This window comes from Lathyrus oleraceus, chromosome 6 (assembly GCF_024323335.1).
Source record: "Lathyrus oleraceus cultivar Zhongwan6 chromosome 6, CAAS_Psat_ZW6_1.0, whole genome shotgun sequence".
Classification (NCBI taxonomy): domain Eukaryota; kingdom Viridiplantae; phylum Streptophyta; class Magnoliopsida; order Fabales; family Fabaceae; genus Lathyrus; species Lathyrus oleraceus.
The window spans coordinates 134,408,896-134,423,796 of record NC_066584.1 but is presented as its reverse complement, the minus strand read 5'-3'; the positions used below and the strand labels follow the sequence as shown (position 1 = coordinate 134,423,796).

At 35.7% G+C, this 14,901-nt stretch overlaps 1 long non-coding RNA gene across 1 annotated transcript; it reads left to right on the top strand.

The window, feature by feature from the left end:
- The first annotated feature begins 9,774 nt into the window (after positions 1-9,774).
- LOC127091975 (uncharacterized) lies at positions 9,775-11,985 on the top strand. Its single transcript, XR_007792048.1, has 4 exons — positions 9,775-10,189; positions 10,964-11,101; positions 11,181-11,366; positions 11,621-11,985. It is a non-coding gene; the product is annotated as an uncharacterized LOC127091975 (long non-coding RNA).
- Positions 11,986-14,901: the final 2,916 nt, after the last annotated feature.

The window sequence follows — 14,901 nt, the reverse complement described above, 5'->3', positions numbered from 1 at the left end:
AGGATGGTAAGATTCTCGACAGGGTAAGACATTTGTTTGTATTCCTGGCATGTTTGTATCCTCTTCCTCCAAAACCTTTTTGTGGTTTCCTCTCCCGAGCAGAAGATATGCAGCTCCCTTTCCTCCTCAGCAGATGAGATCCCGGGTAGAGATAATATTTGGTTGACCTTGAAAGCTTCCGGTTGGTGTTTTTATCCCCACAAGGATCCATCATCTCCTTCGATGGTTTCCCCAGTGAAATCGCCGTGATCATGTTCTCAATAGGAATGGCTGATGCTCATTCCCCTGCAGAGACCTTTGTTGTCCTGGCCTTCTCTCTTGAGATGTAGTACCAGATGTTGTGTATGGGTCGTTGGACCTGTTTGTGTTAGAAATGTCTGTTTGTCAGCATTCATCATACATAAACCATGCATATATGCATAGTGATAACATTCTAATATTCATGTATCATTATTTGCCATATCTCTTTGTTTGTTATCTCTTGTTTGAGGGTATTATGTTTCCCCAAGCAGATGTTGGTGATTGATCTCTCCATATAGATTCAGCCCCATAAGCAGAAAGTGTTTATCCTTTCCTCCATAGTCCCCGCCGAGTTATGTCCTCGTGGATGATGGTTGTTTCTGTTGCCTCCCAACACATATATTGGGATGGAATTCCCCATTGAGTTATATCCTCATAGGGACAAGTCTTGTTCCATCGTGCCTATCTAGTTTGATCCTAGATTGGCCTCTTGTGTCTGCTTCCTGCACTTCCCCGTGGTCTAGATGAATAGTTGCTCAGTAACCGGTAATTATCCATTTTTTTCCCTGCGGAGTCTGTAGTTTTCTACCCTCATACCGGTAGTTGTGAACCCTGTTTTATCCCCTGGCAGAGTTAACCTTTCTGTTCATCCTAACTGATAACGGTTACTTTTCCGTGGTTTTCTACCCAGTATCCGGTAGATGTAATCCCCTCCTTGACGGTTATCTTTATCCAATATTTGGTATTGATATTCCTTCACCCCTTTTTATTTTTGAGCATATCTCCCATTAACTAGTGATATGTCTCCTGGATCGTTGCCTTTGTCAATGTATCCCCAGTGGGTCATCTCTCATTTACCCTTTGTTGGTAATGATTGTTTCTCCCCTGGATTGGTCATCATTATATGCCTAGTATTCGGTATCCCGATGTCCTTTTCTTTTCGGTCAATTTATCCTTTTTTAACCCAGTAGCCGGTTGTGGATAATCTTCCATGCGAGTATACTATCTACGTTCTGACGGTAATATATAGTATATCTCATGCACTCTTTGGTCGAAGTCTTTTCTTGTTCTTCCCCAGTCGAGTAAGATTCGTATCCCTTTCGTGGATTCGAATGTCCATCCTATAATCGAGTTTGCTTTTAGACCTCTTTTGGATGATGAGTGTCTTGGTAATATCTCCCAATTCACACTTTGGTTAGTCACCTATTATATGCTCAGTAACTAGTATCTCTGGTGTTCCTTCCCCTCTGCTCCCTATTACGACTTTTTGGTCCCCTTGTGGAGTCATATTTGTAGGAGAATTGCCATCCAAGGCGCAGCAGAATTTAAAATTTTCTCCATTTAGTGATCCTTACGAATGGGCATGATCAGTGATAGAATTGTTACCTCTTGTGGCGATTCAAACCTTTGGTGCAGATCTCTGATAATGATCAAAACCTTTGATACAGATCCATGGGGCGATCACGAACGTTGAACGATGACAACGTCTCTACTCAGTCCACACGAACGGATTCCTTCAATCGCAGTGCTAGCTGTTATGAATGAAGGCTTTGAGTGAGAGAAAGAGGGAAACAAAATTCCAAGTCTCTACTTGAATTTCTGTCTGACTGGATTGGAGTGACAATGTTTCTACCCAAGGGGTTCTATTTATAGAACCACTTGTGTGGGCTTCAAGCTAAAAAGCCCACTTAAGTGTATTTTGGCCCATATCTTATAATATGCCCAAAATCACTTAAGTATTTGGTACCTTACCATATTTCGTCTCCCACTTAAGTGCACCGTACCTTACGGTGTTCCTTAGTTACTCTATCTCTCATCAATCCGTCCTTTGTGTGTGACCCTATAGGTTTTCGCGGCGTTGGCAATTATATTAAATCACGTATTTAACATAATAAACAGTGAGCGGTATCTAGCAACACATCACTGCTACCCAAGTCACGAAAATGTCATGTGATCTGACAAAACCTCCTGTGATAATAATTATGTGTATAATTACTCCTTTACCCTTATGTCTATATTGAACACAAGGTATAGACCGTGTCATCCTTGTCCAGTTCAATATTGGGCCCATAGACATTTATCCTGTTACGCAGGATGCGCAAATTCCATCTAGGACACTCATGTCCCTCAGCATGCTTTGTGGAGTACCCATCAACTGTCTTTATGGTTATCCAGTTACGGACAACGTTGGATCAGCAATAAAGCACTCGACTCTACATCTAGGATCCATAGTGGTTTCAGGTTGAAGAGTGGTATACACTATTATCACCATGAGAATAACTTATGACACTTTGCATAACTTTCTATATAGTATTCTCATAGCGGGTCAATCCGGTATAAATATTACTCCTAATATTCATACCTATGTTTAAGACTTGATAACTCTTTATCCATGATCCATGAAATGTGATCATCAGTCTACAAACATAATAGTCTTAATGCTTTAATGTTATCCCACTTCACACTAAAGCTCGACTACGGATACTTTAAGAATAGTGTCCTTATGTTTAATGTGTTCTCATGATTAAGTCACACTTAATACATTAAACGGACTATCTATTCCAGGGACTTTATTAATCAACCATAATAAAGAAAATGCCTTTAAATAATTCGATACAAGTACCAAAAGTATTGGCTTCTAGGGCTTACACCAACAAGATTTTCCTGAGTTGAAATATACCTTTAGGTTTTCCTTAGGTAATTTTTGGGATGTTTGATATCTCTCACCCTTATACCGGTCTTAGATAGTCATTCTCCCCGAGCATGTTGTTCTCTCACCCTTATACCGGTGTTTTGATCACATGTCTCCTTGAGCTTATTACCCAGTAACCGGTAATACCTCATTTTGTTGCATCCCCAGAGGAATCCTGTTTGGATGTTCCCCAGCGAGGTCCTTTAGTGGATTCTCTCCATCTGAGTCTGGACTTTCGTCCGATGTGTCCCTGGGTGGATAATTCCGCTGTATTGTCATATTCCCCAATACATGCATCTTTGAGTCAGCTCGAGTCTTTCCATTTGATTTATTTCATGGATTTCCTTCGTGTCTCTCAGCAAGTTTCAAGTCATGACCTGCTCACGCATTTTTGTCCCTTTACTCCCCAATAAAGTCCCTAGAGTCTCTGTCCCACTTATGAGTGTGTTACTCCAGTGGGTTTTCAATCATTCCTCATTTCTTTCTTTCTTTGTGGACACATATCCCCACAGAATGTTACCGTTTGCATACATACATTTGCATCATGAGGTCTCTTAGGGACCAAAATTCGTCTCTTTGTTATTATTTAAGCCCATTCTAGCTCGTCGAGACGAAGATTTTAACCTTCACTTATCCGGCTAGAATGACCTTAAATAGGGGCATCTGTAAGACCCCAATTTTAGCCCTAAGATCCCTCATGGCATCATAACATTACATTTGCATAGCCTCAAGGATCTTAAGCATCTTGGTTCCCTTTGCCTTTGAGTTGGGACCTCTTGTGAGTGATTTGAGATCACCAAGAATGTTTGAATTGTATATCATTGCTTTTATCATTTTATTTACTAACCAAAAGCACAAAAATATGTCACTAACATTTCTTGTTTGCGGCTTGAGCAATCACAAGGTCTAGAAGCTTCTAGGAGATCCTTTGTGCAAAAATATGGTCAAGAGAAGATGAAAGCAAGCATATTAATGGTTCCCAAAGCTCTCATCCATCAAATATGCCTCCCTAGTATCTCAATTTATCATTTTGATCAAAGCAAGCCAAGGGTTTGAGGTTTGTTTCCCAAGTAAACCCTAATTCATCTGATCATCAACAATGCCTTACTCATGAAGCAACCTCATCCCATGGTCAAATACCATCAAGGGAAGTTATTTAATTCATCATTTAATGCATATTTGAATTTATTTTAGTGCCCTCAATCATCAATTCATCAAGATATGAGTTGTGGACTTGAGAAGTTGATCAGTCAATTCATCTGACTATTTTGAAATGCACTGAGACCTAACTTTTTGTGTGTTAGTTAAATGGAGATGATCCTAAGAACAAAAATGTTCTTAAGGACCATATGAAAAAATTTCATGTTCATAAAAATTTGATTTGAAGTTTGGAAGATCATCATCCATTCCAAGACATTATAGGTCAATTTGACTGAAACCCTAATTTTGGGTCAACTTCCTAAGAACACAACTCATTCATTTTTTATGATTTTGGGGTGGAACCAAATGCATTGGAAATCATATTGTGTCTAATTCAAATGTTATGTTGAGAAAAATTTCAAAATCTCAAAAGAAATACATGTGATAATGCAAAACATTATAGGTCACTTTGGGCCAAATGCATTGAAATGGAAAAAGGTCCAACTTCAAGTGCCCATAACTTCATTAAAAATCCAAATGATGCAAAATTTAAGTCCAAATTGATTGTCCTGAAAATATATACAACTTTTATGTTGAAGGTTTTATCATTTGGATCTTTCATCATTGAGACAGAAGGGCTTGAACATTGGCCAAATTTGGAAACTTCACTTATGCATGTTTGGCACCCTACACTTTAAACTCAAAATTCACCAATTTCCAAGGCCCAATTGAAATTTTGATCAACATATCATTTGTTCCTTATGCAATGAGCTTTCTAACCATTACTCATGAGGTAGCATTTGGAGTTTGGAAGCACCATTTTCGTAGGCATGAAGATTTAATGCATTTTATGAAATTCAATTCAAATTGCCATGCATGAGCTGTTTATACTCAATGTACACGTTCATTTGCAATTCACATGAGCTCAGCAGGTTATTCCAATCCTCATTGGGCCTTCCACATGATCATACAAGCCCATGCAAGAAAAATCCATTTGCCATGCACACGAGTAAACTCACTTGCTCAGCCAATTCCAGCTATAAATACATGTGTTATGCTTCATAATTAACTAACCTAAGGGTGCCAGAAATGCTGCAAGAGTGAATTCCCAACCATACCAAAGGAACTAAATCCATTTTCTTCAAAAATTCAGATCTAAAATTCAATTGAATTTGGTTGAATCTTCAGATCTAAAGTTCCTAAACTTTCATCATTTGATCCATAGAAGTTCTGTTTTGCAAAAGGAGCCAAGGAAAAGGACTCAAAGCTTCACAATCCAAAGGTTTTGATCAACTGTTTTTTGCTTCGAATCTCTTATTTCTTTGATCTATTGAACTTGATATTGTGTTGTCTAAAGTCCTCTCTATAGAGGCATCATTGTTGTATGTTTAATTTTTGAAATCGAGCAAGTTCATGATGAACACCATCAAGCTTCCATCTCTGATTTCTCCCTTAATAGGAATCTAGAGTGGAAGTGAGTGGTATATGAGTGATGTACATCACTTCCTCTTTCGAACGGTGCCTGGATCATCCATTTTAATGAGCATTTGAACCTCTGTGTTTTTTGGCCCTCACCGGAGAAGACGGTGGCGCTGGCCACCGTCTCATTGCCAGACCAATCCTGAGCCGTTGGATGCGTTTCCCAGTTTATATCACAACCATCTGATCTTATGACTTTTATTAAATGTCCATGTGATGCGTTTGACTGAGGACTTTGGTAGGTGCGCGCTGATAGCCCTTGGATGTGCCAGCTCAATTAATGAGACTAGATCCAACGCCTCTCCTTTTTTCTGATTTTTATAATTTCCATTTTATTTCTTTTATTTCATTTAACTTCAAAAATTCATAACTCTTTCATTTTAATTCCAAAAAATATGGGACCAATTGCATTATTTCTCTTTTTAATTCTAGTTTCTAAAACTGATTTTTAATATTTCTTATTTTATCATTTGATATTTTTTTGTGAATTTTCTCTTTTCTGGTTATTTTTAATTCATTTTAAATAGTTTTTGATATTCAAAAAATACAAAAATATTTTCTCAACCTATTTGAATAATGATAGATCTATGAAAAATATTCTCATCAATTTATTAATTGATTTGAGATTTATTTGAGATTTTAGTTCAATTAGGTTATTTTTATTCATTTTTAGATAAAAAATAGTTTCTGACTTTTAAAAATGCTGAATTTTTTTGTCAAACTTTGTTTGACCTTGTTGAACTTGGGATAATTCACTTGGACTTTTCAAAGTTGATTTGAAGTGAATTTGAAGTTTGACATTTCTTTAATATTTTAATTCAAGTTTATTCTCAAATATAAAAATGCCAAAAATATTTTGTTTATTTCTTGACTTCCAATCTTCATCCCACTTCTGTTTTTGATTGTTTGACCATGATCCTCAATGTATTTGGTCAACTCTTAATAGATTGGTACATTCCATTTCATTCCATGCACTTTAATTCTTCATCTCCATTATTCATTTTCATCTTCTTCTTCTTCTTTTCTTTCTTGATCAATGAGTTAAAGGTTGATAAGTTAGCATTGATTAGGAAGGTTTAATCTTCCTTGATTCAAATCTAATTCATCTTGATCAAATGATCAAGTGATTGGCTTTGCATTAAGGATAGATTGCTTCCTAAATCATGCAAAGGACTTAAACCAATACAAGATCATTTTTCTTCTTCTTTTTGGCATGGCAAGTTATTGGAACTTGGTTCACTAATCAAGACTTCTAACTTGTGTTGTTGCCTACATTACTATTGACCGGCCTCAGATAGTTGTGACTTCTACATAAGTCCAATTACGATTGCTTAACATAGCGCTAAATTTGCCTTATGGCATATTAACTACTAACATTAACCATTGACTATTAACATTTAATTCTTGCCCTTTACTTTTATGCAATTTACTATTCTTGTACATATTATTCATTTGCTTTTCCCTTTGCTCACTTGAGCACATGTTTATGTTAATGCAATTTGCCTTTTGCTCACTTGAGCACATAATTGTGTATATATCATTGTGTTTGTGTTTTGATTGTTGTGGATCAAATGCAAAGAAATAGACAAATGGACTTAGATTTTAGGATTTTCCCCCCAAGCTAATGGAGTTTGAAGAGCAACTAGGCCTCATGCCTTTAGAGTGCTTAAAATGTCAAAGAGCAACTAGGCCCCATGCCTTTAGAATGCTTAAAGCTTGAAGATGAACATTGAAAGGATTAAATTCTAAACTCCCTCTTGTCTATTCTTTGATTGCATTATGGAACTTTTTAATGTGTGTGTTCTTGTGCTAGGGATTCCAACATTGAGCCAAATTGAGGAACCATTGCCATGAGTTTCTAAGAGAGAGAGAGATCTAAAAGCCATTGGAAGATTCCTAGGAGCTTGTTGTGATTGTGTGCTAGCTTGCTTGAGTATTTGTTTAGCTTGCTTATTCCAAAGGATGGGAGCTACTTGGATCATCAATATGATCTCAAGAGAGGAACTCCATTTGTGGTCTTGTTCTCTTTTCACTTACCTCTTGTATGCTTAGGACTTAGCCATTCTTCTTCTTCCCTCCACTCTAACCCAAGCCAAAACTTTTTGTGCAAACATTTAACCTTTGTTTTCAAACATTAGAAACCTAAGCCTTATGCTTTTGATTTTCAAATTTTTCTTTTCATAACACTTATTTTGAATTGAACTTTTAAATCAACTTTGACCATACTTTGTGAATACTTTTCATTGGTAAATATAACCCATTCAAATGTCTTTTTGTGGTTTCAATGACCACTTTCTTAATCAAACTTTTCATAACCTTTAGCTATTAGGTTTGAGTTATCCTTGAGGTAGATGTAATACTCACCTATATCCTTAGTGATGGACAATGAGTCTTCCATGCTTATTATAGGGTTAACCCCTCACTAGCATGTTGAAGTTATCCTCACATGGTGGATTTGTGGTTTCAGGTTGAGGTTTCTCCCTTGGAAAACAAAAGACCTTAAGGCTTTTAGACCAATCAATTCACCAACTCATTTTGAGATTTTTACCCTGAACTACGAGGTTTTGATCCTAATCTTTTTAAGATGGTACGTAGGCAATGGGTTTATCCATCCAAACACAAAATGTAAATAAACTTGTATATTCTCTTCCCATCTCTTCAATCATGTTTGCACAAACAAATTTTTTCACAAAATACCAACCTTACAACAAATATGAGAAGGGCTCCCTAGGAGTACCTAGGATGTTTTGGGTGCTTAAAACCTTCCCATTGCATAACCAACCCCCTTACCCAAATCTCTGACATTTTTACTAGTTTTTGATTCCATAAAACTTTTAGGTTTTTGTTCGCTTTCTAACCATTCCTTTGGATAAATAGAAGTGCGGTGGCGACTCGACTTGTATGATTTACCTTGGATTTAGTCAATATCTCCAATGGTGACGAATACCCTGCTACAGAAAAGTGGCGACTCTGCTGGGGATAATTTGCCTAGTGGGTTTTGCCTACTTTTCATATTTGTTGTATTGTATTGTATATTTGTTTTGTGACATATTTTTGTGCAATTTGGGATTACTGTATTGTATGTAATGTTTGAATTGCTTGAATATTAATTCCTTGTATGCTTGGTGATCTTTGTGAGATGAGTTATATACCCGAACTCGAGTGCACTTAGGATAGGAGAATGGCATAGTCTTGTTGACTTGTGTGGAGTTATTCCTTAGCAAGTTGACTTGCAAGTCCATTCACTTGGTGGAGGTCATGTTGGGATCAATAATGTCACACAAGTAGTTGTGGTTAGACATTATTCTTTCCAATATAGACCTTAGAAGCCAAGGACCTTAGTTTACCAAGCCCATCTTGGCCTATTCTTAGGATGTAGTGCGAAAGTCGTTCAAGTGTAAGATTTGATACGATTGCTACGCGATACTACACTCATAAGAGTCTATCTTGAGAATATTTTTGGCTACGAGTAGTTGTTTATCCGATAATATCCGAAAGATGGGATGATGACTATGGGAACCTCTTGTAGAACATGCTTGGCAGGTTAAACCCTAGTACACTCCCTTTGGGTGGTTCTTAACCGAGACTCCATGCTCGTGACTTGCAACAAACCCTTGATTCATGGTCGATTCGTTCATGTATCCTTAATATCAGTGGAACTTGGGTGTTGATAAGGTGTAGACCATAACCGCCATTCATGCATGCAATCAAGAGTAAATGCAAATGACTTAATTTATAATGAGTTTTAATTGAAAATTAATTTTTAAGACTAATCTTGAGTAATTGCTAATAAAATCTAAGTGTATTATCATTTTTGAGAATTTTCAACTGATACATGGATTAAGGGATTAAAATCAATTAAATCCTAATCATTACTATTTTTCTAAGTGTTTTTCATACCAAAATAAAATGTAAAAAAACATTAAAATGTATTAAAATGAAGCTAAAATGTATTATAGAAAAACAACGCAAAAGGTTTAAAAATGATGAAAACTAAAGGAGGCAGTGGTGTGTGTTGTCCAGGGGGTATGGTGAGCAATTCAACATGGGCCTGAAGCATAGAGCCCAAAAACTCTTGTGACAAATCAGAGGAGGGGGGTATGGAGATTGTGTAGGGGTGTAATAATCAAGGCCTTTGGGCCTTAGGGTTACTGAGCCCAATACGCCAAGACCAAAGGTGAAGAGAGTATCAGGTCAGAATTTACTCTATTGTTCTTGTTCGTTCATATCTCTCTCTCTCTCTATATATATATCAAAAACATGCTCTCGCCGGAACCTCTGCTCCGTCGCGCTGGAGGTGGCGGAGCCTCCCAAACAGGCCATAAACCACCACCAAATGTATCGTACCAACCTCTTCTCTCTAAATTTCAAATCATTTTCCTCTAATAACTACATAATATTTTGAATCAAATAAAAGTAACAATGGACCTTAAGATTCCAAATTGAAATTAAATGCCACAGAGGAGGAATCAAAACCTAAAATTTTGGGGCTTTGATTCCTCAAGCCTAAAATTACATGATATCAATGTAATCAATGTGAATTGATGATGAAAACATGGAGCTCCCCTACGAGGCGGAGAATGGACTCGGGTTTGTAGAATTTGAAGAAGATGAAGTTGAAAATGGAGGAAAATTCAAGTAACCTTCAAACTTACAACTCCTTCCTACTTAGATTCTTTCTTCTTCTTCGATCCTTCTTTCGTTTGTAGGTTCAAATTTGTTTGTGATGCTCTGTGTTATTGTTGATTTCGTGTGAGAGTGAGGATTCAAAGTACTTAGAACGATTGAGTGAGTAAGATAATGATCAGAGAAAAATGGTTGTTGTGGATTGATTTTTCTGTACAATGTGATTTATGGAAATCTGAATCTTTCATGAATTGAAGAGGTGAATGAATTTATAGAGAACGAATGTGTAACTGAATCAGGAAATCCATGGGGCAGAAGTTAACAAAGTTAGGGCAGGGTTAATTTGATTTCAATTGAAAGGAAAATCGGTTAGAGGTTAATATTCTGTTAATTTCTGTTAGTTCTGTTATAAATTGTTAGTATCATTAGTTATGGTTAGTGAAAGATGAAGTGAAGTTAGTGAAGCTTGTTTTTGACAGTTAGCAGAAAAACTAATTAGTTTATCAGTTTGGATAGTTAGTTGTTATGGAAATCAGTTAATGAATTGAACTTTATGGTTAATCAGTTAGTAAACTCGAGGTAGTTAATTGTTATGGTTGAAGTTAGTTAACTAGAATTCAAATTTGAATTATTATGCTTGTTATTGTTAGTTTCTAGAAGTTAATTAGAAGAGTTTAGTGGTTAGTTATGGAAACGTAAGTTGTTAGAATATGGTTAACTGTTAATTAAAATGTAGAAGTAACTGTTATTGCTGCTATCTTAATAGCATTGAAAACATTATCACAGTTTTTTCCATGAGTTTGTGATGTGTTGGAAGAAATGCCATCAAGCTTCCCTTTTTTATTTGATAATGGAACAGTTAGAGAAACTCCATGGCAGGAACTGAGAAATGAGTTCCCAACAATACTATTGTGTTTGATCAAGGTACTATTTTGGTGCTTCAACTTTTTCCCATCATTTTGATTTAAAGCAACGGCTTCTGGTTCATCCTTATGGTTAACAGGTGCATTGACAATTATTGTATTGCTTGCGTTTGAGGTGACACCATCAATTTCATCAACAATCATTTTCCTACTAAGAGCATGAGCAGATGAGTGAAGAGGGTTTTGCCTTTATCTTCAGTGGAGGCACACCTTAAATCTCATTGCCTTGTACATCAGAATGCTCAATACTATCATGTTGAACTTTGGTAATTTGCTTTGCAAGTCTTATGTGTTCTAAATCACGACTCACTATTAACTTTGTTAAGTTATGTTTCTTGAGTTATAGGCCTAAGTCATCTCACCTAAAATGGAAATTGCATTGGGTTTGGTTTTTCGGTATGTTGATGTATGACAATCAGCATGTTAACTGCGGGGTTTTTGTAGTTATATGACAAGGTATCTGGTTTGACTTATTTGAATTTGTTTTTCTGCATGTTCATATTGGAAATGGTTGATGTAGGCTGTTTGGCAGCATTGGAGGATTGAGCAAAGACCCTCAAAATGGCCATTCATGTGGTTTGCACTTGAAGAAAATTGTAGCATGGTGTAGCGGTAAAATTTTTGAGATTAAGTTATTTGATTAACTTAACTCGCAAAGCAAGAGTAGTCACCGCGCTTTTATTATTTCCAGAGGAAAAGGAAAAAAGTATGAACAAAATCCAAAGAAATTTTAAAACAAAACTAATAAAAAGAGATAAGGGTCTGGGGGTTGGTTATGTAAAGGGAAGATATTATCACTCTAAACATCTATAGTACTCTATATGAACCTCTTTAAAAATATGTGCATTTTGAATTACAAGAAATGAGGTTGTTTGCAAAAGATTAGAGAGATGGGAAAAGAAATGTTTTTTTTTACAATTTTGTGTTTGCCAAGACTTTTGGAGTCGCATGCCTACGTACCAACAAAGTGCAATGGAGGATCAAAACATCATTGTTCGTGGTAAAAAAATCAAAAGATGTTTGTTTATTCCTTTTTTAATGAAAAGACATTTTGTCATTTTAAGGATAATACGCAACTAGCCACCCACAAGTATGAGAACTTTGCATCACCATGAGAAGGGCTCCAACTTGGATAAAGATCAACGAGTATGCCACTAGCTCTCTTAGATGGAAAAGATTTATCATCAATGCTATGGGGATATGAGAATTATATCTCAAATATGGAAATGACTCAACTTTGAGAAAAAATTTAAAGGAAAAAATGCACAAATGGCATAAAATAATTTGAATGAGTTCATGCATTTTTTAAGTCTTTTTGAAATTGATATGAATATGCTTAAGATGGATTAATATTTTATTAAGAAAATATTTTTGAAAATCACTTGACAAAAGTCATGGTTTATTGAGAAAATGGTTCGAGTTTGAAAACAAGAAAGTTTTTGAAAAGAGAGAAGAGATTTTGAAAATTAAAGAAGGGGAGGAGAAGAAGAGACTATCCTATAACATAAAGCAAAAGCTAGGGAGGAAATATATAAACAAGAGATAGAAAGCTTTGTGACATAAGTCAAGCAAGAATTTCCTCCTTTGGATTAAGCCTCAAGCAAGCCAAATGAGCAAAGAATGGTCATGTATCAGATGAAATTAAAGTAATCAAACTAATTCTTTACATAAAGGTCCAAAGTAAAAGGTTCTAGATATATCCCAAGGTCTCAAGTCACAAACTCCCAAAGCAAGGGTCAAGATCCTAGTCCTAAGTCCATAACTCTACAACAATGCTAAGTATATTAACCATCAGTCCATAAATCAAGAGGATAAATTCCCTTTTTAGTCCTTTCCTTTATTAATGTCTTTTTACAAGGAAATGAAAGTCCAAATGGACAAAGAACAAATAACACAAGTACAAATAATATGATGTGAGATGTTAAAAATAAAGTATAAAGTAAATGACAAAGGAGTACAGAGCATAAGGTAAATGACATTAAAGTAAAGAGCATAAGGTAAATGACATTAAAGTAAAGTCTATGCAAATATATGTTATTAAATGTTAGTGATCAAAAATGAAAAATGGTTTTGTCATCTTTTGGAGAACACTCAACTATTCACTCACAAGTATGAGAATATGGACCTCTAAATTACTTATGAGAAGGGATCTAACTTGGATAAAAAGGGCTCAACAAGTATGACACTAGCTCTCATAGATGAAAAGGAGGCAATATTTTTACACAATACCATGAGGAATATAAGACTTACAATCTCTCTTATAAAAATGACTTACTTTTGGGACAAACTTAGGGCTATGTTAAGCAATCGTAATTGGACTTATGTAGAAGTCACAACTACCTGAGGTCGGACAATAATAATATTTGTCTTAATACATTCTAGAGATATGATATGTAAATTATTTTCCTAAAGTCATGCTACACAAAAATAAAAGAGGATGGATCAAGCACAAAGGCTATGAGAGTGGTCCATTACTTCAATCCATACTTCATAGTACTTTGGACAAACCTATGCATCAATCTAAAGTATCTTAAATGATCCATTATCAATTAGGAGGTATATTTGAAATGATGAAGGTTCATCAAGAACCACATCATGCATCATGAACAAGATGGATACAAATCATCCAATTAATCAAGAGGAAAAGAAAGAGGTGAAGAAGAAGAGGACAAGAGAGATCACACCCAAATTGGATCAAAGGTTTGATCAAGTCATCATCAAAATCAATCATCCATTTTGGTGGATTAGGGTTTCCACCCCATCAACACCCAAGATCTATTGAGTTTAATGAGACCTATTATCAAAACAACCATGATCCAAGGCCAACAAAAGTCAAGAAAGGTCAAACAAATATAAAATGCAACATAATGAAATAAAATGCATCAAAAATATTTTTAAATGAATTTTAAAATGGAAATAAAGGGGAAATCTATAAAGTCCTTCAAAACACCAAATAAATGGCCAAGAAAATTATGGAAGGTTGGAAATAAAATAAGAAGCATATAATAAAATTTTCAGAATTTAAAAATGCAGAAAAGTATTTTTAAAGCAATTAAGACAAAGGAGAAAGGAGAAATTCCGTGAAAAATAGAAAATCAATAAAATAAAATGTGGAAAAATAAAAATTAGATGAAGAAAAATAAAAGAGAGTTTTGAAAATTATTTTGTGATTTTTTGGATGTAAAATAAATTTTTTATGAATTTTAAAAGAAAATGCAATTAAAAATAAAAATACAAAAAGAAATAAAATCAGAAAAAAACACAGAGCATTAGATCTAGGCTCATTAATTGATGTGGCAGATCCAGTAATCCTCAGGCTGGGGCGCATGATGGAATTTAACAAAAATGAAACACGGGATTTAAGTCAAATTGGACCAATCAGAATGTTTCATTTGTCCAACGTGTCTGGCCAAACTCAGACGGCCTGAAACACTCTGGTCATCTTCCCTGATGATCCTTCACCGGAGCTTCGTCGTTTGGTAAATTCAGACCACGAGACCACAACCAATGTGATCGCCTCCTCATCACGAATTCAACCTCATTGAAGTTAGAGGAAATATACCCGAACGTATCGCACGCTCAAACATATAACATAGTCGTCATCGAACTTTATTTATTCCCAAAGGAAAGGGAAAAAATCGATAAAACCCGGGGGAAAGAGATATGTTGGGTAAGGAAGTCGGTTATGCAAGGGGAAGGTATTAGCACCTCAAACATTCATGGTACTTCAGGGAACTATTTTGATTGTTCACGCTCGAATGGGTGTGATATCTAAGATTACTCGCAAAGAATGGGGAAAAA